Genomic DNA, 25,608 nt, shown 5'->3' with positions numbered 1-25,608 from the left:
ATGTTTCCTTCAATGACAATCAGTCATCCTGTCCCCGCAGCTGAAAAGCACCCCATAACTTGATGCTGCCACCACCATATTTCACTGTTGGGATTGTATTGGGCAGGTGATGAGCAGTGCCTGGTTTTCTCCACACATACAGCTTAGAATTATCACCAAAATGTCTATCTTCGTCTCATCAGACCAGAGAATCTTATTTCTCATAGTCTGGGAGTCCTTCATGTGTTTTTTTAGCAAGCTCTGTGTGGACTTTCATATGTCTTGCACTGAGGAGAGGCTTCCGCTATAAAGGCCTGACTGGTGGAGGGCTGCAGTGATAGTTGACTTTGTGGAACTTTCTCCCATCTCCCTACTGCATCTCTGGAGCACAGCCACAGTGATCTTGGGGTTCTTCTTTACCTCTCTCACCAAGGCTCTTCTCCAACGATTGCTCAGTTTGGCTGGACGTCCAAATCTAGGAAGACTTCTGGTGGTCCCAAACTTCTTCCATTTAGGATTATGGAGGTCACTGTGCTCTTAGGAACCTTGAGTACTGCAGAAATTCTGTTGTAACCTTGGCCAGATCTGTGCCTTGCCACAATTCTGTCTCTGAGCTCCTTGGCCAGTTCCTTTGACCTCATGATTGTCATTTGGTTTCACATCCACCGTGAGCTGTGAGGTCAGATATAGACATGTGTGTGCCTTTCCAAATCAAGTCCTATCAGTTTAATTAAACACAATTGGACTCCAATGAAGGAGTAGAACCATCTCAAGGAGGATCACAAGGAAATGGACAGCATGTGTCTTAAATATGAGTGTCTGAGCAAAGGGTCTGAATACTTATGACCATGTGATCATTCAGTTTTTCGTTTTTATTAAATTTGCAAAAATTTCTACATTTCTGTTTCTTTTGTTTCTTTTCAGTGAAGATTGGGTGCAGAGTATACATTAATGTGAAAAAAAAATTGAACTTTTTTTAATTTACCAAATGGCTGCAATGAAACAAGGAGTGGAAAATTTAAAGGGGTCTGAATACTTTCCGTACCCACTGTAAGCTATTCTGAATACATGGGTTTTCAAGTTTCACTTGCATGTTCCGAATATAGAGGATAATAGGATGTGTTAGGTCACAGAATTCTACAGGATGGATTGAATAAGAAAAGTACAATTGTGGAGGAGAGAAGGAGGTCTTAAGAGGACCAGAGATTAAGTGGTGGGAGATATCAGGAGATTGGTTCACAGATATATGGGGGAGACAGGTTATCTACAGCTTTGTAGGTCACTGTTAGTAGCTTGAAGTAAATACATTGTGGAATTGGGAGACAATGAAGAGATTTGCCGAAAGGAGGAGTGGAGTAGCGAGGACAGAAGTGTATTAGTGTATTAGTAAAGTGTATTCACAAAAAGTGTATTAAAGTGGATTAGTAAAGCAGCAAAGATACAGACAGCTTGGAGAGGTGTGATGATGCAATAGAGATAATGAGGTCCTAGACCCCACATGGAGTCAAGGCCATCCCAGTGATGTGGACAGTGCGGAGGAAGAGGTGGTGGTAACGCTGTCCCAGCTGCACAGCAAATGAATGCAATAGCGCAGACGCCAGCCCCTAGCCATTAAGTTGGCTGCTACTGCTCACTGCGGGTGGCCCATAGGCTTTTCTGTCCATGTTGCCTCCTCCTCCTACTCTGCTTCCTCCACTATCTCAAATCCGGTCAGAAAGTGGGGCTGACTGTGCACGCTTTTGGCGTTCTCACCCTGCTGCTGCTCACCTTTCTGCATTTCAGCATCATTTCTGATTCCTGCTCCCTGCCCCATATGCGATGCACCTGTTAGGGAAGGCCAGGGCCGTAGTCATGAGTTTCTATACTTTAACATGCCCTGGTCTCCGGTCACATGAAAATACTGTCCCCCCTACAGCATACCTTCTGCTTCACCTTCTGTACCGTCAGGGTCCCATTGGGCTGGCTGAAGATCCATTGCTGCCATTGTTGCACACAAAGACACAGAGTCTGTTTCAAACTTCAAATGCAAAACTTTACTCTTGATTTCGCAGCACATCCATATTCGTTACAGCTTAAACAACAAATTCCATAATGCAAATTTCTTTCTCTTTCCCTGTACTTCTCTCCTTTTCCCACAGCACATGCCCGGGACAGACCAAATCATACGGTTACTCAGCATCCTCCCTGTTCAGACACTCTGTGCTTGGGGATTCCTTCAGCCATTTTGCACCGGATATGAGGGCATCAGCCCATGCGGTGAACTGCCCTTCGTTACTGCTGTGACTTCTCCTGCAGCTCCAATTCTTACTAACGCTGTCACTGCTGCTGTTCTGCTTCTGATCTAGCCAACTGGCTCTGGATGGCTGGGCTTCTCCCTTGGCAACGTTACGTGGTCACTGTGCGGTCCCAGGCATTAAGCCCATCGGGACTGTCTGGGCACTCAGGTTCTCCTGAGATGTTGAGCTCCCTGGCTCCTATCTCCCAAAATCAGGAAATGCTTTACCTCTTATCCCACAGTGGCCCCTGATAAATTAACTAATAACAGGGTACTGGCTGCTAAACTATAAGGTGCTTCCTCTAGTGGACCTGTTAGTTACCTACACTTTCCCTAGCCAAATAACATACAAATATGTATACATCACATTACACCTAGCAGCATACAGGAAAATGACAATACTTACATTACATTAACTAGTAAAAGGGAAGGGTACAAGACAGTCCTGGTACACCCCTTTCATTTCCCCTTCCTTTAATTATGGTCATTCCTGACCATATAGTGCTTTAGTATGTACAGATAATACTCCATGCAAGGAGGTAAACGGTTAAACGAGGTAGTCCATAGAAGCTCAACGTGAGCCAAGTCCATTTGAAGAGAATATCCACTTCCTTGAAATCGAGAGCCTGGCACACAGTCCTCCAGATGTCACCCGAGTATGAAAATCAACGTATTTACAAGCATTTGACCTTTTCTGAAAGGTCAACAGTTTCTTGTACTTAAGAGAGGCGTCTCCCTCCCTTTAAAACTGAGTACTGCCCTTGAATGTTAGGTGCACTGCCTGTCCTAGGAACAGTCTTTTGCTGCAGTTGCACACAGTCCATGTCACAGTCCCAGGGGCATATTCCTGCTTTCCAGAAGAAGGGGTGCAACAGGCGTAACAAACAAAGAAAAAAATCAACGTTCACTTCTGGCCATCCGGCCACATCACACCCATCTCTGGGGGTGCTTCAGGGCGCCATCTGCCCATAGGGATGTGGAACAGTCCCGAAATTTAGTACAGTGCAATGAGCACAAAGTTCTTTCATCCAGCACAGTCTTAGTGTAACGGCACGTGTCCCGTGCCACTCTGTCACAACTAGTCTATGCGAGTTGTAGAGGACTACAAGCATGGGGTACTGATTTTTCATAACTCAGGCCTGCGTACAGTTCTGAGTCATCATCCTCCGTACACAGTGTCATCGTCACAGCAAAATAGCCCCTGGGGCAGCCCTCTTTGAAGTAGGAGACCCAGTTCCCTTCTACTAGGGGTCTCCCAAACTTGATGGAGGCGGCAATGACATGAACCTTATCACTAGTTCCTGCCTCTCGTATGAAGCCGTATCCTTGGTCATTGTTGGTGTAGACCAACTTCCCGTGAGTATGGTGCCAGGCCATAGCGCCTTCACCTTGTTGACGCATCTGGGCCCAGATTTCCTTCTCTCGCTGTTTCTTTTGCTCAATAACACCTGTAATCCAGGAGGACTGACCGGGGGATGGGAATGGGCCCTCCACTGTCTTGTGGAAATGGGAAGTGCCAGCGCTGAGCCTGTACTGGACGTGGGTCTAGTTTCCCGCTCCTGATGGCTGCAAGACGGATCAAGAGACTCACTCCCTGAGATAGGATATCAATGGACAGACCAGCCTGGTGGGGTAGAAGGCCATGGTAGGGACCAACCCTCTGGGGTCAAGGGCCGAGGTGCACTCACCGCTGTTGTCTTACGTGGTCCGGCCGTGCCCATCCCACGATTGGTGTATCCCTCCGCGGAAGCTGCTGCGCACTATGGCTACTGATAATGATATCCCGGCTGGACCATCACTTCCGGTTCAGGCTGCTCCGGGGCTGTCACTGGTTCTGGTCCGCGCTGATGGTGGAGAACTGGCTCTGAGCGAAGGGGTTATGCTTCCCGATGCTTTAGTTCCTGCTGGTGATATTCCTGATCCGGTCATCATTGAAGTTCCGGCTCCATGACCCGTGGCTCCGGCTTGGCCTTCGCTTCCGGCGATGGCTCCCAAGGACGGTGTTCCAGCCCCGGCAGCCGCCAGGGACTCTCCTCCACAGATACCGGGAACATTTCAGCAGCATCGTCTCTGTTGCCCGGGTCAGGCCCTCTCTTCCTCCTGCCACCACTTCCATCTATGTGGCCTATGTCCCTGCAGTGATGAGCGCAGGAGTGGTGCATTGTTGCCGGTGCCATGTCTTGTAATGGCACTTTGCAACAGCACGCAGGGTTTTCTTGTGGGCCCCACTCATTCCAGGGTGGGGTCAATTCCGGCCACTCCACCCATTTCCTAGTAGCGTGTGTATAAGGGAAAGGCCTTCTCCTCCTGTGGCGCACCATCCATGGGTGCGGTGAGGGATGTGGTGGGACAGATTTTCTTGACATAACTGGGGGGTCATGCCCACGAAGGGTCAAGTCATAGTTTTTGTTCTCCTTGTTGGCACCAAACTTGGCCATCTTTAGAGCCACCATCTTGGCCACCATACTGTCAGTCACATTCGAGGTTCTAGACAAGTCCAGTATATCAGTCACATCTGGTTTTTCAGTAACATCAGCAATATCTTCAACTTTACTCTTTCTGGTCACATCAACTTCTACGGCATTCCCACACGGCACGGTTGCGGGATCCAGCCAACTATGCCAAGTGTGAGGGAGGGCCAGGGCCATAGTCATGGCTGAGTTTCTATACTTTAACACGTCCTGGTCTCCCTTCACATGAAAATAGTGTCCCCTCTGCAGCATACCTTCCGCTTCATCTTCTGTACCGTCAGGGTCCCATGGGGCTGGCTGAAGATCCACTGCTGCCATTGTTGCACACAAAGACACAGAGTCTGTTTCCAACATCTAATGCAAAACTTTACTCTCTTGATTTCATTGCACACCCATATTCGTTACAGCTTCAACAACAGATTCCACAATGCACATTTCTTTCTCTTTCCCTGTACTTCTCACACAGCATGTGCCTGGAACAGACTGCATCATACGGTTCTTCAGTGTCCTCCCTGTTCAGACTCTCAGCCCATGCGATAATCTGCCACATGGTGAGCAACCTGCCCTTCATTACTGCTGTGACTTCTCCTGCAGCTCCATTTCTTACTAACGCTGTCACTGTTGCTGTTCTGCTGCTGATCTGGCCAATTTGCCCTGGATGGCTGGGATTCTCCCTTAGCAATGTTATGTGGTCACTGTGCGGTCCCGGGCATTAAGCCCATCGGGACTTTCTAGGCACTCAGTCTCTCCTGAGCTGTTCAGCTACCTGGCGCCTCTCTCCCAAAATCAGGAAATGCTTTACCTCTTATCCCACAGTGGCCCCTCCTAAATTAACTATTAACAGGGTAGTGGCTGCTAAACTATAAAGTGCTCCCTCTAGTGGACCTGTTAGTTAACTACGCTTTCCCTAGCCAAATAACATACAAATATATATACATCACATTACACCTAGCAGCATACAGGAAAATGTCAATACTTACATTACATTAACTAGTAAAAGGGAAGGGGTACAAGACAGTCCTGGTAATCCCTTACACACCCACAAGGTGGAATTCCACCTTGCATATGCTGGAGAGACTGTGCGAGCAGCAGCACACATCAATGGAGTTTCAGCTGCAGAAAGCACGTGTGAGTAGCTCTCCGGAACAACACTACTTCAAGACCAACGCGTGAAACTACATGTGGGACATGTGTGCGTGTTGCGCTGCTTCAAGTACTCCACACACATGGCCGCCAGCGCTGATGACGCCATCATCAGCATTACTATCCAATTTCTATGCTTCCTTGAAAAAACGCTTACACTTCAGGCAATGATGGGTCAGGTGCTGTCACAGCAGGAAGAGAAGGAAGATTAGTTTAGAGATATATGGGGACACTGATTATCGACATCTTTACAAGTCAGGGTTAGTAGGTGTAAATGGATACTTTAGGGAACTGGGAGACAATTAAGGAATTTTTAGAGGGGTTAAGCAGAGCAACAGTGAGGATAGAAATGGATAAGTAGAGCAGCAGAGTCCAGGACATACCAGAGAGGAGCAATGGGAGATGTTGAGGTCCTAGACCCCACATAGAGTCACGGATATCCCAGTGACATGGGCAGTTTGGAGGAAAAGATGGTGGTCATGGTGCCCCAGCTGCGCAGCAAAAGAGGGAGCAGGGTGAAAAAGTACCGTGGGCAGCCCCTAACCAGTATGTGGGCTACAACTGGCTACCAAGCTGATGAACTGAGCACACCAAAGCCAGTTCAAAGAAGCTCCCGGACAATAAACAGGTGGTTTGCATGCTGTGCTGTGATGTCAGAGACTGAAGAGCAGCATAAATTTTCTTAACCTGAGCATGATGAGGCATTTTAATGCAAAGCACAAGCAGCGGAGAAGTGCACATCTGAAAAACCAGGAGAGATCTGAGCCTCCTACTGCTGCCTCTTCTGCTGCGGTCTTGGCCTCTTTCTCCCCCTCCCAAGCAACAGGGCCACCTGGCTCCCCACAAAGAGGATTTGATGACAGCACCACCAGCAGTGTCACCGAGCATACTCACACCATCCCATTGAAGCATTGAGCTGTACATTCCCCAAAACACGGGATCCCATATTCTACATGTGGCCTCAAGAGCGATTTCTAAAGGTCTAACAATATGTTGTGATAGTTGAAACCACGGTACGTTTTTCACAGCCAGCACATTTCCAGGCAGGCCATCCCTGCCCTGCACAAACATATTGTGGATAAAAACAGGTATGCACTGTGCAACACCATCACTGTAAAAGTCCACATAACCACAGATACATGGACCAGTAAGCAGGGGCAGTGGCGTTATATCTCTAACTGCCCACTGTGTAAATGTGCTAGCTTGGCCTAAGGCAGAAAGCGCTTTGGTGCATGTCCTACCACCACAGAGGATTGCTGGATGTTTTTGGGATGTTTCTCTGTCTATGTTGCATCCTGCTCCTACTCCATTTCCTCAAACACCTCCTCATCTAGTCAGCATAACACCTGCATCATCAATTTCAGCACAACCAGGGTATAAACTACAGCCGGCTGTTCTGAAACTCATCTATTTGAAGGAAAAATCCTACACTGCACAGGAGCTGTGTGTGGGGATCAAAGAACAGACAGATGTGTGGTTGGTGCTACTAAACTTCAAGCCCGGCCTGATGGTGTGCAATAACGGTCGAAATCTCTTAGCAACTCTGGGCCTGGCCAGTTTGACATTCATCACTTGCCTGTTCCATGTGCTGAATTTGGTGGTGCAGAGCTACTTTAAAAATTACAAAGATATGTCAGAGTTGCTGTTAAAAGTGCAGGCAGTCTGTGTGGGGCTTTGTGCATAATCATCGCGATGCTGCTCTCCTGTTTGAGCAAGCTGGTAGACCGTAGCACCCGCATCTCTGCCTGCAGTCCTTCTCTTCCTGCAGAGACATCAGCGTACTCACTGCCGAGGCTCCTGTCTTGCTCTTTCCGGGTCTGCTGCTGCCCGGGGTGTGTGCACTCCTAGCAGGTGTCCAGGCACTGTACTTAGAGCACGTGCACACTTCCTCTTTCTTAATGGGGCTGCGCGCATTCCTCTAAAGGGACCCCAGCCATTACCTGGAGGTCTCTTACTATTTAAAGCTCCTCCTCCAACTTGAAGGTGCCTGTGAAATGTTGTGTTTGTTCCTAACATGCTTGTCAGTTCTCAGGTCCCAGAACGTGTATCCTAGCCTGCTGCACCCGCTAGTGCTTTCTTCTACAGCAGCTGAGTCTGCTGCACCCGCCAGTGCTTTCATCAATGGCAGTCGAGCCAGCTGCACCCCCCAGTGCTCACCTCAATGGCAGCTGAGTCAGCTGCACCTGCTAGTGCTCACCCCAATGGCAGCCAAGCCAGCTGCACCCGCCAGTGCTCACCTCAATGGCAGCCGAGCCAGCTGCACTCGCCAGTGCTCACCTCAACAACAGCCGAGCCAGCTGCACCTGCCAGTGCTCACCTCAATGGCAGCCGAGCTAGCTACACCCGCCAGTGCTCACCTCAATGGTAGCTGAGCCAGCTGCACCTGCCAGTGCTCATCTCTCTGCCAGACTGTCCTGCCTGCACCTGCGGTTCCTGTCATCTTCTCTGCCTGCCTGCATCTTTTGGACATTCCCCTGGGCCATCCCAGCTACCCATTCCTAGGGGTCAGCTGCTATCTACCCAAGGTCAGTTCTGGAGTAGCACCTGGATCACCTCCCTTGTCGCTCCATGGACATCTGTGTCATTAGCTGCTGCATGTCCGTGATCAGATTGGGTGAGACTCCTAGTCATGCCCCTCCAGGTCTTCCTTGGGGTTTGGCACAGGGGTACCATCAGCCAGCCCTTTACATAGACGCACTACTGACGGAATCCTAACCTAAAAGCAGAGGCTCAGTGGAAGCACAAGGCAGAAGAGGACTTAGTCACCACCACCACCTTGGAAGGGAGGGTTAGCATGGCAGACATGTGGAAGCCCTATCTCAGCACAGGAGGCAGCATTTAGCTTATGCCAGTTTAGCAATTCACTCAGGATTAATAGGTTAGACACTAAAAAAAAACAACTGAGCCTGCTGGTGCATGTACAGACTAGATATTCTGACACCGCAGTCTCTGATGGGTACAAAGATAGCCCTAACTAAAGAACTAGATAAATACAGACCAAAACAGGAACTGATACAAAACTGCCACACATGCTCCACATCATTTGAGGAAGCAGCAGGCAGAACACCAACAAAAGGACACTCCGAATGTGAATATTTTAAACAAAAGAAAATATGGAGCTCAAGTCCAAAAAATAGTAAAAAGGTATAAATTTATTACATAGATATTTACAATAAAATACATATAGTAGAACAACAATAGCGATACATGTTCAGCAAGAAAGTCAGGTAGATAACGGTATGCCAGCCAGATAGTGCCACATCCTTAATATAGTGAAGTGCTTAGTGCATTGCAATTGTGCAATTTCTTTTGTCTAGCTAAAGAACTATTAGATGGCAACTCAGACTTAAACTTCTTAAACGGTCGTCGAGTTGCTTCACATTCCTTCTAAAGAAGCAGAGCAGAGTGTGAATTAACTGCAAGAGGAGAAGTGTGCTGAACAAGGAAAAGATCTCAGAGTAAAGTATAAGACTAAATACCGAACAAGAAAAAGCCATTACTCTTAATAAAAATACAGCCACCTTACTAAAGTTAAACAGAAGAAAGGTGCAAAGTATAGCAAAAAAACAACAAGGTGAAAATCTTTAGCTCACAGCTCAGACTGTCTCCAAACATCAAAACAATGTAAGACCACCTAAAGTAATCTATCACCAGCAGGAAACACCCCCTGAGGGACAGAATGTAAAGCTGCACCCAAAAGGTGATGGGTGGACATATGAAATCTTCTGTGATCGCTACAAAGATTGCAGCTAGAAAACAGAACCCAAACACTCATAAAAAAAGGTGTGTCTCCTATGGCTTGGTAGAAAAAGAAGCCACAAACAAAACACAAACTAAAGTGATCAAATCCATGAGCATAACAGTTTCAACAACTTGGTGGAAGAGTATGCGTCCACATGTCTCCACATACTGGTCGTAGGCTGTGGCCCACTTAACTTCTGGGTCTCCAAATTGTTCACATGGCCTGAGCTTGCCCTTGTAGGTACTGGTCAGCCCTGTGGAAAGTGTACTGTCTGAATGTGAGTTTAGCATGGCAGGAGATGTGATCACAGATAGGAGCATGCACCTGTCAACAGACAGCATGGGCAAACTCACATTCATTAAAATCAACCAGGCGTGAATCTCACAGGACTTGTCCGTACCTTTTGCTGAATATAGAATTATACCAGCCGTACCCATCCAATGTTAGACTCCACCACAGTTTGTTTGTTCTATTTTCCATTCATAAAGTTTTGGGGCCTCCCCAAATTAAAATAAAACCACAAAAAAAGAAGAAAAAGGTGTATTGCAGAGTATCCACACAGACTTTGCAGGGTGAGGCCGGTTTCACACGTCAGTGGCTCCGGTACATGAGGTGACAGTTTCCTCACGTACCGGAGACACTGACACACGTAGACCCATTAAAATCAATGCATCTGTGCAGATGTCATTGATTTTTTGCGGAACGTGTCTCCGTGTGCCAAACACGGAGACATGTCAGTGTTCATGGGAGCGCACGTATTACAGGGACCCATTAAAGTCAATGGGTCCGTGTAAAACACGGACCGCACACGGACCTTCTCCGTGTGCAGTCCGTGTGGCGTGCAGGAGACAGCGCTACAGTAAGCGCTGTCCCCCCCACATGGTGCTGAAGCCGCGATTCATATCTTCTGTGCAGCAGCGTTTGCTGCATAGAAGATATGAATAATAGTGTTTAAAAGAAAGATCTATCTGTCCGCCGCCCTCCCACCCCCTGTGCGCCCCCCCCGCTGTTCCGAAAATACTCACCCGGCTCCCTCGTTGGCTGTCGCTGCTTCCTGTCCTGGCGGCACCTTCTACTGTATGCGGTCACGTGGGGCCGCCGATTAGAGTCATGAATAATTTCCTAAGGTACTGCATCTAGTCAAGACTGAGTGGTCTACTCTGACCTATAAAGTGCATAGTGCATAAATAAACGCTGACGTCTCCAATGCATGTACAAAAATGTAAGCTTACATGACTGATTCTCCTGGAATGGATTGTTCCACAGCAACCCCGACAGCGCCGTTTCGCCTGACTGGCTTCCTCAAATAGGGGGCATATGTGCCTATGTCTAACAACTCTGTCCTTATATATGCTAAAAACAGCTGAGGCAAGCGTCGGCGTGATTGGTCTGCAACAGCGCATGCGTCGATCCATGGACTTCCCAATGTAAAAGTGACTTCCGATGCTCCGCGCCTGGAACGCAAGCGTGAAAAGCTTCACCTCCCCATGTGCGCAGACCCGGAAGTCACTAGGCCATCACTGACCGGCGCATGCGCAAACCAAACCACTGAGGCTGCAGCAAAGTGTATGGATGCGATGGCAATTTGAGAGCGTGATAGAACTAAGGACAGACGGCCCCATATGACTCGACATGCCACCGCCTAATATATAAAAAAGGGAAAGGGGACCGCAGCAACCAACTACCAATTGAAAAAATATGTTTAAACTAGTGAATCTAATTAGCACTAAAATAAATGTGGATACATAATTATTATTATAAAAATATATTTAAATATGCAATAATTCTGATCATATAAAGTGAATTGTGTATAGGTGTGGAGCTGCAATATACAAATCAGACCTGCGGGCCCAGTGAGAAATAACTATAAAGTGCAGAGTGCAAAGTGGCAGAAACCCATTGAGGGGTGCGCGGCTGATGGGACTTGGTGACCCTTAAAAGGTATACTGCAGACAGAAGTGCCTCCCTCAATGGGTTTCTGCCACTTTGCACTCTGCACTTTATAGTTATTTCTCACTGGGCCCGCAGGTCTGATTTGTATATTGCGGCTCCACACCTATATGAATTAATTTTTTCCTGCACTAATCCTTGCAGTAGTTGCGGAGTTTTTTATTGAGTGTATTTATTCTTAGCACTAGTCTCACATATATAATTATTTTTTTTACTACAGGCATCTCATTAATTCCTTTTTTTATCTTTCGCTTTCCCTATGTTTTGCACTTAGTTGGCATTTTCTATACTGGGGTCACCAATATCAGTTATGATATTTCTATATTAAGATTTTTTTATAAATGTTCCTGTCATAATTTCGAGTACTACATCTTTTTAATTGATATAAAATAATTATATATTTTTGTTGTGCCACTTTCACCTTAATAAAGGCTATTTATATTGATCTCTTGTGTAGATACACTCTTTTGGCTGGTCATGTTTCTAGTTGTTGTGGTTGGTTTTTTTGTAAATATGCATGAGGGTCCATCTTCTGGTGTGCCCCTCTTTGTAGCCCCTTGATTGTAATACCATGTGTGCTCTCTGTTTGGTTAGTTTCTATCCATTTATTACTAATTTCTTTTGATCTTTAGTCCTTAGTCTATTTACTAGTTTCCTGTTTTCTTGTTTTAAATATTTTAATTTTGTGTGTGTCTATATGTTTACTAATTTTTTATATATATATTTTTTATTTAGTGATTATGAATCATGTGAGTGACAACTTACCTTTGGATCGTTGGATGTTGGTGAAACTGCATCTTTGAATAACTTTCAGAAGAAAATATACTAAGGAAGATTACCCTATATATTATCACTATTGGATATATCATATTTGTTTTATTTATTTTTTTTCTGTGCACTTCACATTAATATGTTTATTATATATTTGTATATTTATATTTGTATTCATATTTCTAATTTATTGTGCTATGCATAGTCACGTGTTTATTTATATTATTGTAAATACACTGAATTATGGTTATTTTACTACACAATTCACTTTATATGATCAGAATTATTGCATATTTATATATATTTTTATAATAATAATTATGTATCCACATTTATTTTAGTGCTAATTAGGTTCACTAGTTTAAACATATTTTTTCAATTGGTAGTTGGTTGCTGCGGTCCCCTTTCCCTTTTTTATATATTAGGCGGTGGCATGTCTAGTCATATGGGGCCATCTGTCCTTAGTTCTATCACGCTCTCAAATTGCCATCGCATCCATACACTTTGCTGCAGCCTCGGTGGTTTGGTTTGCGCATGCGCCGGTCAGTGACGGCCTAGTGACTTCCGGGTCTGCGCACATGGGGAGGCGAAGCGTTTCACGCTTGCGTTCCAGGCGCAGAGCATCGGAAGTCACATTTACATTGGGAAGCCTATGGATCGACGCATGCGCTGTTGCAGACCAATCACACCGACGCGTACCTCAGCTGTTTTTAGCATATATAAGGACAGAGTAGTTAGACATAGGCACATATGCCCCCTATTTGAGGAAGCCAGTCAGGCGAAACGGCGCTGTCAGGGTCGCTGTGGAACAATCCATTCCAGGAGAATCAGTCATGTAAGCTTACATTTTTTAACTTGCATTGGAGACGTCAGCGTTTATTTATGCACTATGCACTTTATAGGTCAGAGTAGACCACTCAGTCTTGACTAGATGCAGTACCTTAGGAATTTTTTTCCATGGTTATTTGTGCAATATTTTACTGAGGTTGAGTTATATTACATTGAATTTGCTATTGCTGATTGTTGCTGCTATTGGTATAGGACTGCTATTTATATTGTGGCTCCATTTGGTTTGGACCTTTGTTCCCAGTCTATATGTACTATGAGTATTTCCCTGTTGTGTACATTCTATATTTTAATTGATTTATTAAAGAAATATCTTTTATGGATTTGTAACCATAGCTTATGCCTCTTTTTTTTTTCCCCGCATATATACTGGGGATATTTTTGGTTTATAATAACTTCAAAGTGTACCCAAATTCAGGATGGTCCTAACCTTCAGTATTAAAACCTTACCAGGTGTCATAGTGACATCGTGTGTGAATAAGGGCTGAGCAGGCTCGGGTCCCAAACATGGACACACAGATAGTGGGAAGTTATTTAAATGTACTGTCCAACTTAAAGAAAGAGAGACTACACCCTCACCTGCAGATGATGCAGAAACTTGAAACTAAACCGACATTACATTTAAAAAGCTCACCACATGCTGTTTGGCTGTGTGTTTTGTGGCCAGTGTGAACATGCTCCTATTTTGCATGCATACCAACTTACACTCCAGTTAATTTTTACCTATTTAGTTTCAAGTTTCTACATTATGTGCAGGTGATGGTGTGATCTCTCTTTCTTTGAGCTGGACATTACATTTAAATAGGCACAGTACTCCCACAGACGGGGGTGCAGAGAAGACACGGCTGCTTGTTAGCACAGTACTCCCACAGATGGGGGTGCAGAGTACACACAGCAGCTTTTCATCATGGTACTCCCACAGGCGGGGGTGCAGTGTACACACAGCAGCTTTTTATCATGGTACTCCCACAGATGGGGGTGCAGAGTACACACAGCAGCTTTTTATCATGGTACTCCCACAGGCGGGGGTGCAGTGTACACACAGCAGCTTTTCATCATGGTACTCCCACAGATGGGGGTGCAGAGTACACACAGCAGCTTTTTATCATGGTACTCCCACAGGCGGGGGTGCAGTGTACACACAGCAGCTTTTTGACACAGTACTCCCACTGAGACACGTGCAGAGTTCAGACAGCAGCTTTTTGGCACAGTCCTCCCGCAGGCAGGGGTGCAGAGTAGACAGTGGCATTTTGGCACAGTACTCCCACTTGGGCATGTGCAAAATACACACAGTGGCTTTTTTTGCAGAGTGTGCAGTGTAATTCCGTCCCTCACTTCAACTGCATCCTGTCCCTAAACTAATCTGAGTAGAATGGCTGCAGCACTTGTGATCTGGCATTTATACAGGTTCAGGCACTACAGCCTTTCAGCAAACTTTATTAGGCATCTGAACCCGAACATTAAACCGGATATCCTGTTAAGTCAGTGTTCAGGGTTGTGTACTGAATAATAGGTGTCCGGTACGAACCCCAAACTGTGTTTGGGTTCGCTCATACCTATTAGCTACATGAATTGAAGAAGGACCTAAGTCCATCAAATTCAACCTTTTTCCACCAATTGTGCATTTAAAAAGAGAATAATTGTTTAAAATAGGTGCTAACTGCAATGAGTAAAATCAGACTATCCACAACGCAGGGTCTGTGCACTGCACACAGTTCTAGCAAAAAGAATTTTGTGGGCGTATGAGTGTCATCTTATTGGAATATGTAGTCACAGGCCGCATTTAGTCTAGTGTGGGTGGCGTAGTAGACAAATAATAGCATGTGAAGAAAAGTTTTATAATAATAGTGTTTATGGTATAGTATAGGCTATATGGTTTCTTGAATGAAGCAATGATTTTTGCACACTGAAAATGTTTCTTAGAACATTTTTACAGCAATAGATGAAGTATAATTACTGTGGCATGTTGCAGGCTCATCTCTATAAGGGTGCCACCTCCTATTTCTTAATATGACTAAAGATGGCTATTTGACTACAATTAAAATGACATGAAAATGTTTAAATATTAGTAATGAGATAGATATGAAATTGACAGAGAGGTATTAAAGAGATTGGCCAACCATAACGATTTATCACCTATTCTCCGTATAATTTTTAAGTCTCTATAGTTTGTGTTGGACAAATATTTTTAATTGATGGGAGTCAAACTGCTGGAACCTCCACCGATTTTAAAGAGTACCCATCATCAATAAAAGGGCTGACATTTTCATTTAATAACAGAGTGAGCAGCCCCAGGTTGGTGATTTTTTTTTAAATATCCTCTATTAAATGGGTTGTTTTAAGTATGGAAGTTACCCATTGTCCATAGGGTAGGGGATAACTTCCTGATCACTTGGGGTCTGACCATAGGGACCCCCACTGATCCCGAGAACCAAGGTTCTAAAGAGCCCCCTGTGAATTGATTGGTGGTCAATTATGCACACCATCGGACCCTTAATTCTGAATGGGAGTGCCAAAGACCAGCCAAATGCTGCAGTCAGCTATCTTAGCACAAAGTTAGTACAACCTTTTTTAACAAAAGTGTTCAGATGTAACCCTAATATCCCACTTTTTACTAAAAGCCAGATCCAAACTTCTGAGTTGTGGGTCCCTGGCATGCAGAGTGGGAACCCACAACTTTGTGGCCACTCTCACAGTGAGATTTCATGAGACCTCATTCTTTTCATTAACTTGTCGCTGCCATATACTTTACCAGTCTGTTATTGAATGGTAACATCATTAGATCTCTTACTATTTGGTAACAGCTTAGTAAAGTATGCGGCAGAGCTGTGTTAGTTCAAGATCTTGCTCTCTCACTGTCAGAGGGGTTGCAGAGTTGTTGGCTTTCCCTCTGCATGTTAGGATCCTATAACCCAGAAGATTGGTCCTGACTTTTGCTAAAAGGAGGGGTGTCACGACCCAGCTGTTGGGTGACCTGGGACCAGGGGCAGCTTCCCGGTCCTTACCATTAGGAGGCACCCTAACTCGCCTTATTCCCCAGGATACTTCTGAAGGTGAAGATGCCGGGGCCTCCACCCTCGCCTTATCTCCTGATTCAGCCCTCAGTTTGTTCACTTCCCACACCAAAGGAAGAGGCACACTACTGTGCACCGCAGTAGATCAACCCTACTAACAAAAAGACAACACGGACAAAGGTAACTTAAAATAGCAAGCATACAAATATTTACTCTCATATAACAGAGGAATGTACCGGGGAGTGAAGAACAGGTGAATAAACAAAGTAAGAGGAGGGAAGGGAATTATCACACTTACAAACCACACAACAGTCACAGATAACTCCTCCAAAATGCCTTCTCATATAAACACCTCTCCTCCAAGCCATGCAGCAAAAGCTAGCTCTGACATGGGTTTAAATCAGGACCCAGATTATAAAGGGGATGCGACTGGCTAACCAAGCTCAGCTGGAAGGTCATACTCCCAGAGTCTCCAACATGGCCGATTAACCCATGTTCTGCCAAAAGAAATTAACACCACTTAAAAAGAAGGTGAAGAGCTTCTTTTCAGCGCAGGAGTAGGAGCAATCAGACACTGTGGTCTTCTGGCTCCTTTCTGTTGCAGTAACCCCGTGACAGGAGATTTAAAGTTATTTTTGAGCACATATGTTAATAGATCATATTTAGAAAAATCATCAATTTGAGGCTGTCCACTTTCTTATTAAATAAAAAGGGTCCAGGCTGCTAATTGGTAATTTTTAAGAACTGGACTCTGGGGTCCCCTGTTTAGGAGTGAGAGTTATACATGACAGGGCCGGCCCGAGAGATTACGGCGCCCTAGGCGAAACTATTTTGTTGCGCCCCTACTACTTTGTCATGTTCCCAATGGCAGGGAATTAAACACATAACACGGGCAAAAACAGGACGAGCTCTAGGGTGATGGAACCTGAGCTGACCGCGATCCTGAACCTCAACACTCAACTAACAGCAGCCGGGGAACGTTCCTGGGGGGACTCTAGACGTCTCGCGCCAGCCGGAGATCTAGCTACCCCTATCAGAAGAATCACAGACCTATCTTGCCTCCAGAGAAATATTCCCACAGAAATAGCAGCCCCCCACATATAATGACGGTGAAATGAGAGGAAGGCACAAACGTAGTTATGAAAACAGATTCAGCAAAATGAGGCCCGCTTAAGCTAGATAGCAGAGGATACAAAAGGTGAACTGCGCGGTCAGCTTAAAACCCTTCAAAATACCATCCTGAAATTACTTGAACTCATGTGCCAACTCATGGTACATGAGTGGTAATTTCAGCCCACTAGAGCAACCAGCAGCAGAGAATTACATATCTGCAAGCTGGACTAAAAACATGAAAGCAAACATGAAACAGGGAAATCCAGACTTAGCTTGTCTTGAAGGCCTAGGAGCAGGTAGCAAAGGTAACAGAGACACACTGATACATTGATAGCCGGCAAGGGAATGACAGGAAAGCCAGGTTAAATAGGAAACACCCAGCCTCTGATGGACAAGTGGAAACCAGAGACCGCAACCCACCAAAGTCACCCAGTACCAGCTGTAACCACCAGAGGGAGCCCAAAAACAGAATCCACAACAGTACCCCCCCTTGAGGAGGGGTCACCGAACCCTCACGAGAACCCCCAGGGCGATCAGGATGAGCCCTATGGAAGGCGCGGACCAAATCAGTCGCATGAACATCAGAGGCGACCACCCAGGAATTATCCTCCTGACCATAACCCTTCCACTTAACCAAATACTGGAGTTTACGTCTGGAAACACGAGAATCCAAGATCTTTTCAACAACATACTCCAATTCTCCCTCCACCAGCACCGGAGCAGGAGGCTCAACCGAAGGAACAACGGGCACCTCATACCTCCGCAATAACGACCGATGGAACACATTATGAATAGCAAACGATGCTGGGAGATCCAAACGAAAAGATACAGGGTTAAGAATCTCCAAGATCTTATAAGGACCGATGAACCGAGGCTTGAACTTAGGAGAAGAGACCTTCATAGGGACAAAACGAGAAGACAACCACACCAAGTCCCCAACAAGAAGTCGGGGACCCACGCGGCGACGGCGATTAGCAAACTGCTGAGTCTTCTCCTGAGACAACTTCAAATTGTCCACCACCTGATTCCAAATCTGATGTAGCCTGTCCACCACCACGTCCACTCCAGGACAATCCGAAGGCTCCACCTGACCAGAGGAAAAACGAGGATGAAACCCCGAATTACAAAAGAAAGGAGAAACCAAAGTAGCAGAACTAGCCCGATTATTAAGGGCAAATTCGGCCAGTGGCAAAAAGGCAACCCAGTCATCTTGATCAGCAGAAACAAAACACCTTAAATAAGTTTCCAAGGTCTGATTAGTTCGCTCCGTCTGGCCATTCGTCTGAGGATGGAATGCAGACAAGAAAGACAAATCAATGCCCATCTTAGCACAAAACGTCCGCCAAAATCTAGACACAAACTGGGATCCCCTGTCAGAAACGATATTCTCCGGAATCCCATGCAAACGAACCACGTTCTGAAAAAATAAAGGGACCAACTCAGAGGAGGAAGGCAACTTAGGCAAGGGCACCAAATGAACCATCTTAGAAAAGCGGTCACACACAACCCAGATAACGGACATTTTCTGTGAGACAGGGAGATCTGAAATAAAATCCATGGAAATGTGCGTCCAAGGCCTCTTCGGGATAGGCAAGGATAACAACAACCCACTGGCCCGAGAACAGCAAGGCTTAGCCCGAGCACACACTTCACAAGACTGCACAAAGGTGCGCACATCCCTTGACAAGGAAGGCCACCAAAAAGACCTGGCCACCAAGTCTCTAGTACCAAATATTCCAGGATGACCAGCCAACACAGAAGAATGGACCTCGGAGATGACTCTACTGGTCCAATCATCCGGAACAAACCGTCTTTCTGGTGGACAACGATCAGGTTTATCCGCCTGAAACTCCTGCAATGCACGTCGCAAGTCTGGGGAGACGGCGGACAATATTACCCCATCCCTAAGGATACCAGTAGGCCCAGAGTCTCCAGGAGAGTCAGGCACAAAACTCCTGGAAAGAGCATCTGCCTTCACATTCTTTGAACCTGGCAGGTATGAAACCACAAAATTGAAACGAGAAAAAAACAACGACCAACGAGCCTGTCTAGGATTCAGACGCCTGGCAGACTCAAGGTAAATCAGATTTTTGTGATCAGTCAAGACCACCACACGATGTCTAGCACCCTCAAGCCAATGACGCCACTCCTCAAATGCCCACTTCATGGCCAAAAGCTCCCGATTACCCACATCATAATTGCGCTCGGCGGGCGAGAATTTTCTAGAAAAGAACGCACATGGCTTCATCACCGAGCCATCGGAACTTCTCTGTGACAAAACCGCCCAAGCTCCAATCTCGGAAGCATCAACCTCAACCTGAAAAGGAAGTGAAACATCTGGTTGACATAACACAGGAGCAGAAGAAAACCGGTGCTTAAGTTCCTGAAAGGCCTCCACAGCCGTAGGAGACCAATTAGCAACATCAGCACCCTTTTTAGTCAAATCAGTCAAAGGTTTAACAACACTGGAAAAATTAGTAATGAACCGACGATAAAAATTAGCAAAACCCAAGAACTTCTGAAGACTCTTAACAGATGTAGGTTGTGTCCAGTCACAAATCGCCTGAACCTTGACGGGATCCATCTCAATAGTAGAAGGAGAAAAAATGTACCCCAAAAAAGAAATCTTCTGGACTCCGAAGAGACATTTTGAGCCCTTCACAAACAGAGAATTGGCCCGCAAAACCTGAAACACCTTCCTGACCTGTAGAACATGAGACTCCCAGTCATCAGAAAACACCAAAATATCATCCAAATACACAATCATAAACTTATCCAGATATTCACGGAAAATATTGTGCATAAAGGACTGAAAGACTGAAGGAGCATTAGAAAGTCCAAAAGGCATTACCAAATACTCAAAATGGCCCTCAGGCGTATTAAATGCGGTTTTCCACTCATCACCCTGCTTTATCCGCACAAGATTATACGCACCGCGAAGATCTATCTTAGTGAACCACCTAGCCCCCTTAATGCGAGCAAACAAATCAGTCAATAATGGCAATGGATACTGATATTTGACTGTAATCTTATTCAGAAGGCGATAATCTATACAAGGCCTCAGGGAACCATCTTTTTTTGCCACGAAAAAAAAACCTGCTCCCAGAGGGGACGAAGATGGACGAATATGTCCCTTTTCCAAGGACTCCTTAATATAATTCCGCATAGCAGTATGCTCTGGCACTGACAAATTAAATAAACGACCCTTAGGGAACTTACTGCCAGGAATTAATTCTATAGCACAGTCACAATCCCTATGAGGAGGGAGCGAATTGAGCTTAGGCTCCTCAAAAACATCCCGATAGTCAGACAAAAACGCAGGGACCTCAGAAGGAGTAGATGAAGCGATTGAAATCAGAGGTGCATCATCATGAACCCCCTGACATCCCCAGCTTAACACAGACATTGTTTTCCAATCCAGGACTGGATTATGAGTTTATAACCATGGCAGACCAAGCACTAGTACATCATGTAAATTATACAGTACAAGGAAGCGAATCACCTCCTGATGAACGGGAGTCATGCGCATGGTCACTTGTGTCCAGTACTGCGGTTTATTCATAGCCAATGGTGTAGAGTCAATTCCCTTCAAAGGAATAGGAACTTCCAGAGGCTCCAGACTAAAACCGCAGCGTTTGGCAAATGACCAATCCATAAGACTCAGGGCAGCGCCTGAATCCACATAGGCATCGACGGAAATGGATGACAGTGAACAAACCAGAGTTACAGACAAAATGAACTTAGACTGCAGAGTACTAATGGCAAAAGATTTATCAACCTTTTTTGTGCGTTTAGAGCATGCTGATATAACATGAGCTGAATCACCACAATAAAAACACAATCCATTTTTCCGCCTATAATTTTGCCGTTCACTTCTGGACTGAATTCTATCACATTGCATAGTCTCAGGTGCCTGTTCAGAAGACACCGCCAACTGGTGCACAGGTTTGCGCTCCCGTAAACGCCGATCAATCTGAATGGCCATAGCCATAGACTCATTCAGACCTGTAGGCGCAGGGAACCCCACCATAATATCCTTAATGGCCTCAGAAAGACCATCTCTGAAGTTTGCAGCCAGGGCGCACTCATTCCATTGAGTAAGCACCGACCATTTCCGAAATTTTTGACAATATACTTCCGCTTCATCATGCCCCTGAGAGAGGGCTAATAAAGCCTTTTCAGCCTGAATCTCCAGGTTAGGTTCCTCATAAAGCAATCCCAGTGCCAGAAAAAACGCATCCACACTGAGCAATGCAGGATCCCCTGGTGCCAATGCAAATGCCCAATTCTGAGGGTCGCCCCGCAGGAAAGATATTACAATCTTGACCTGCTGAGCAGGGTCTCCAGAGGAGCGAGATTTCAAAGAAAGAAACAATTTGCAATTGTTCCTGAAATTCAGGAAGGTAGATCTATCTCCAGAAAAAAACTCTGGAATAGGAATTCTAGGTTCAGACATAGGAGTGTGAACAACAAAATCCTGTATGTTTTGAACTTTTGCAGCAAGATTATTCAGGCTGGAAGCCAAACTCTGGACATCCATGTTAAACAGCTAAGGTCAGAGCCATTCAAGGGTTAAGAGGAGGTAAGAAGCAGCTAGACAGCAATTAAGGGCTAGGCAGCAAAACTCTGAGGGAAAAAAAAAAAAATTCCCTTCAACACTTCTTTTTCTCCTGCTTCAGCCCAAACAATTAACACTTTGTGGGCCGGCTATACTGTCATGTTCCCAATGGCAGGGAATTAAACACATAACATGGGCAAAAACAGGACGAGCTCTAGGGTGATGGAACCTGAGCTGACCGCGATCCTGAACCTCAACACTCAACTAACAGCAGCCGGGGAACGTTCCTGGGGGGACTCTAGACGTCTCGTGCCAGCCGGAGATCTAGCTACCCCTATCAGAAGAATCACAGACCTATCTTGCCTCCAGAGAAATATTCCCACAGAAATAGCAGCCCCCCACATATAATGACGGTGAAATGAGAGGAAGGCACAAACGTAGTTATGAAAACAGATTCAGCAAAATGAGGCCCGCTTAAGCTAGATAGCAGAGGATACAAAAGGTGAACTGCGCGGTCAGCTTAAAACCCTTCAAAATACCATCCTGAAATTACTTGAACTCATGTGCCAACTCATGGTACATGAGTGGTAATTTCAGCCCACTAGAGCAACCAGCAGCAGAGAATTACATATCTGCAAGCTGGACTAAAAACATGAAAGCAAACATGAAACAGGGAAATCCAGACTTAGCTTGTCTTGAAGGCCTAGGAGCAGGTAGCAAAGGTAACAGAGACACACTGATACATTGATAGCCGGCAAGGGAATGACAGGAAAGCCAGGTTAAATAGGAAACACCCAGCCTCTGATGGACAGGTGGAAACCAGAGACCGCAACCCACCAAAGTCACCCAGTACCAGCTGTAACCACCAGAGGGAGCCCAAAAACAGAATCCACAACATACTTTTAACATACCTCCCAACTTTTGAAGATGGGAAAGAGGGACAAAGTTTTAGGCCACACCTCTGACCACACCCATTCATAACTAGCCACACCCATATCCACGTCCCAACCACACCCATTTAGCACTGCTGATCACACTGTTTCCTAAAGAATAATTATAAACAAAAAATTATGGCCACACAGTGCTCCATACTGTATAATGGGCACACATGATGCTCCATATTGTATAATGACCACACATGATGCTCCATACTATATAATGGGCACACATGATGCTCCATACTGTATAATGGCCACACATGATGCTCCATACTGTATAATGGCCACACATGATGCTCCATACTGTATATTGGCCGCACATGATACTTCGTACCGTATAATGGCCACACATAGCTACTCCTACACACGCGGCTGTGCTCCGTACACACGCGCTCCGCTCCATACACCTCGTACACATTTAGCTCCGCTCCATACACCTCATACACACACGACTCCGCTCCGTACACCTCATACACACACGGCTCCGCTCCATACACCTCATACACATTCAGCTCCGCTCCATACACCTTTTGCCTTTCGAAAAGATTTTTTATAATTTTTTCTATTTTTTCTCTGGCGCCCCCTTAGGGTCTGCGCCCTAGGCGGCCGCCTAGTTCGCCTATACTTTCGGGTCGGCCCTGATACATGAATAGCTTTGCTTTATACATTGGCTCATGGACTGAAGTATTTAGTTGAGTGTAAGTCGATGTGTGGACCAACCTCTATGTAATCCACAGTCTGATCAACTCTTGTGCTTGCACAGTAGAGAATAGGAGCTGTGCAGGCACAACAGATTGTGGATGACGTAAGAGATGTCAGCGATTGTCAACCAAGGCAGTAAGATCGGCGATTGTGGGAATAGAGGAGGAACAGAGCACAGAACAGCAATACTCATCGGCCTATTTTGTATGGCATGGGAGGATTATAAATGTTGTTTTAGGGAGCTGGGCTCTCATAAACAGGGTGCTGGAGTGCTAGGAAAGATGACTTGAAGGCAGTGGATATAGTTTATACAAGGAAAACCTGGTGACAGGTTCCCTTTAAATTATTCCAAGTATGTTGGAAAACATTAAATGTAAGTATATCTCATATTTTACATTATAAAGCGCACCTATTTCCTGTTGGATAAATTTGCTTTAAGCTCAAACAAACATAAGATAAGATAACGGAAGGAGCCTGTAGCTTTACATTTTAGCAGAATGGAAATGTTCAGTTTCTGAGCTAGATAATAAACGTGAGTTGTTCCTCCTATTCAGCAAATGTGTGCGCAGCATTTAACAGCCAATTTGAGATGATAGTAGGAAGACAAATAACAAAACCTGTAATTTAAATATCATGTTAGCGCTTAAAAGACCATAAGTAACAAAACACAATAAATTACATACCCTGAAGCTGTTCGCACCAGCAAGAATCAAGTTGTACAATCCACTGCAAACATCTCAGTGACAGGAAACCTTTCACAAGCTGGTTACATTACAAAGATTGCTTAAGAGGAAAGCAGCATGTGCACGCTATGTAGATTTAGCCAATACGTCACTTTCTAAAAATCATTGTCACAGAGTCTAAACCTAAATGTTACCTAATGTAAAAAGAGGGGAACTGAAACAAAGTCTATGCTTAGCCTCAAGACTGTTAAAGTGATTTTGTCACTGGGCTTTTATTCTACCTCATCTGAGAGCAGCATACAATAAAGACAGAGATACTGATTCCAGTAATGTCTTACTTATACGGCTGCTTGCTGTATAAATAAAATCTCTGATTTTTAAGCAGGAGATTATCACTAAAACCTGCTGCCATGTAGTCCATCATATTCACAAGATCTGTATAATACTGTTTCACCACTAATTAACAGCTTTCTGCCTATGCACAGCATACACCGTTAGTTGTCAAGTGGTGTGGGCAGAGTTGTACATAACTCAGCAGATAAAACATTTTTATCAAAACTACAGCAAGCAGCCCAGTAAGTAGCATATCACCGGAATCAGGGTCTCTGCCTCAACATCATGCTGCTTTCAGATGATAAAGAAAAAAAACAAGTGACAGATTCCCTTCAAAAAGTAGATGCACAATTATATTTATCACGTTAATATGCCACATATTTCTTCCTCTAGAATAATTGACCTTATTGTCTATGAGAGAAAGGAAATATAATAGATCAGAGGGCTGCTGAAGAAGAAACTCCTGGATACTGTAGCTTTTGTCTTAAAAAGCTGAGCATATAACGCTGTAGTGTAAAGTATGAAGGATACACTGTGTGCAGGATTATTAGGCAAGTTGTGTTTTAGAGGATAATTTTTATTATTGATCAACAACTATGTCCTCAATCAACCCAAAAGACTCATAAATATCAAAGCTTAATATTTTTGGAAGATGGAGTGTTTTTTTTTTTAGATTTGGCTATCTTAGGAGGATATCTATTTGTGCAGGTAACTATTACTGTGCAGAATTATTAGGCAACTTAATAAAAACCAAATATATTCTCATCTCACTTGTTTATTTTCACCAGGTAAACCAATATAACTGTACAAAATGTAGAAATAAACATTTCTGACATGCAAAAACAAAACCCAAAAAATTAGTGACCAATATAGCCACCTTTCTTTATGATGACACTAACAGCCTTCCATCCATAGATTCTGTCAGTTGCTTGATCTGTTTACGATCAACATTGCGTGCAGCAGCCACCACAGCCTCCCAGACACTGTTCCGAGAGGTGGACTGTTTTCCCTCCCTGTAGATCTCACATTTTATGAGGGACCACAGGTTCTCTATTGGGTTCAGATCAGGTGAACAAGGGGGCCATGTCAT

The 25,608-nt window shown here is 45.0% G+C and overlaps 1 protein-coding gene across 2 annotated transcripts in view; it reads right to left on the bottom strand.

Moving 5' to 3' along the window:
* IPCEF1 (interaction protein for cytohesin exchange factors 1) overlaps nt 1–24,281 on the bottom strand; it is a 359,460-nt gene extending 335,179 nt beyond the window's left edge. The window contains exon 1 of one of the 2 annotated variants that reach the window (XM_077289086.1): nt 24,186–24,281. The gene's annotated coding sequence lies outside the window, so the exon portion shown is untranslated. The remainder of the gene's footprint in view (nt 1–24,185) is intronic. The other variant, XM_077289085.1, reaches the window with a different exon arrangement.
* Between the last annotated feature and the right edge of the window lie 1,327 nt (nt 24,282–25,608).

The sequence above is a fragment of the Ranitomeya variabilis genome, chromosome 2 (genome assembly GCF_051348905.1).
Source record: "Ranitomeya variabilis isolate aRanVar5 chromosome 2, aRanVar5.hap1, whole genome shotgun sequence".
In the NCBI taxonomy this organism is placed as follows: Eukaryota; Metazoa; Chordata; class Amphibia; order Anura; family Dendrobatidae; genus Ranitomeya; species Ranitomeya variabilis.
This window is presented reverse-complemented; position numbering and strand designations above follow the sequence as displayed.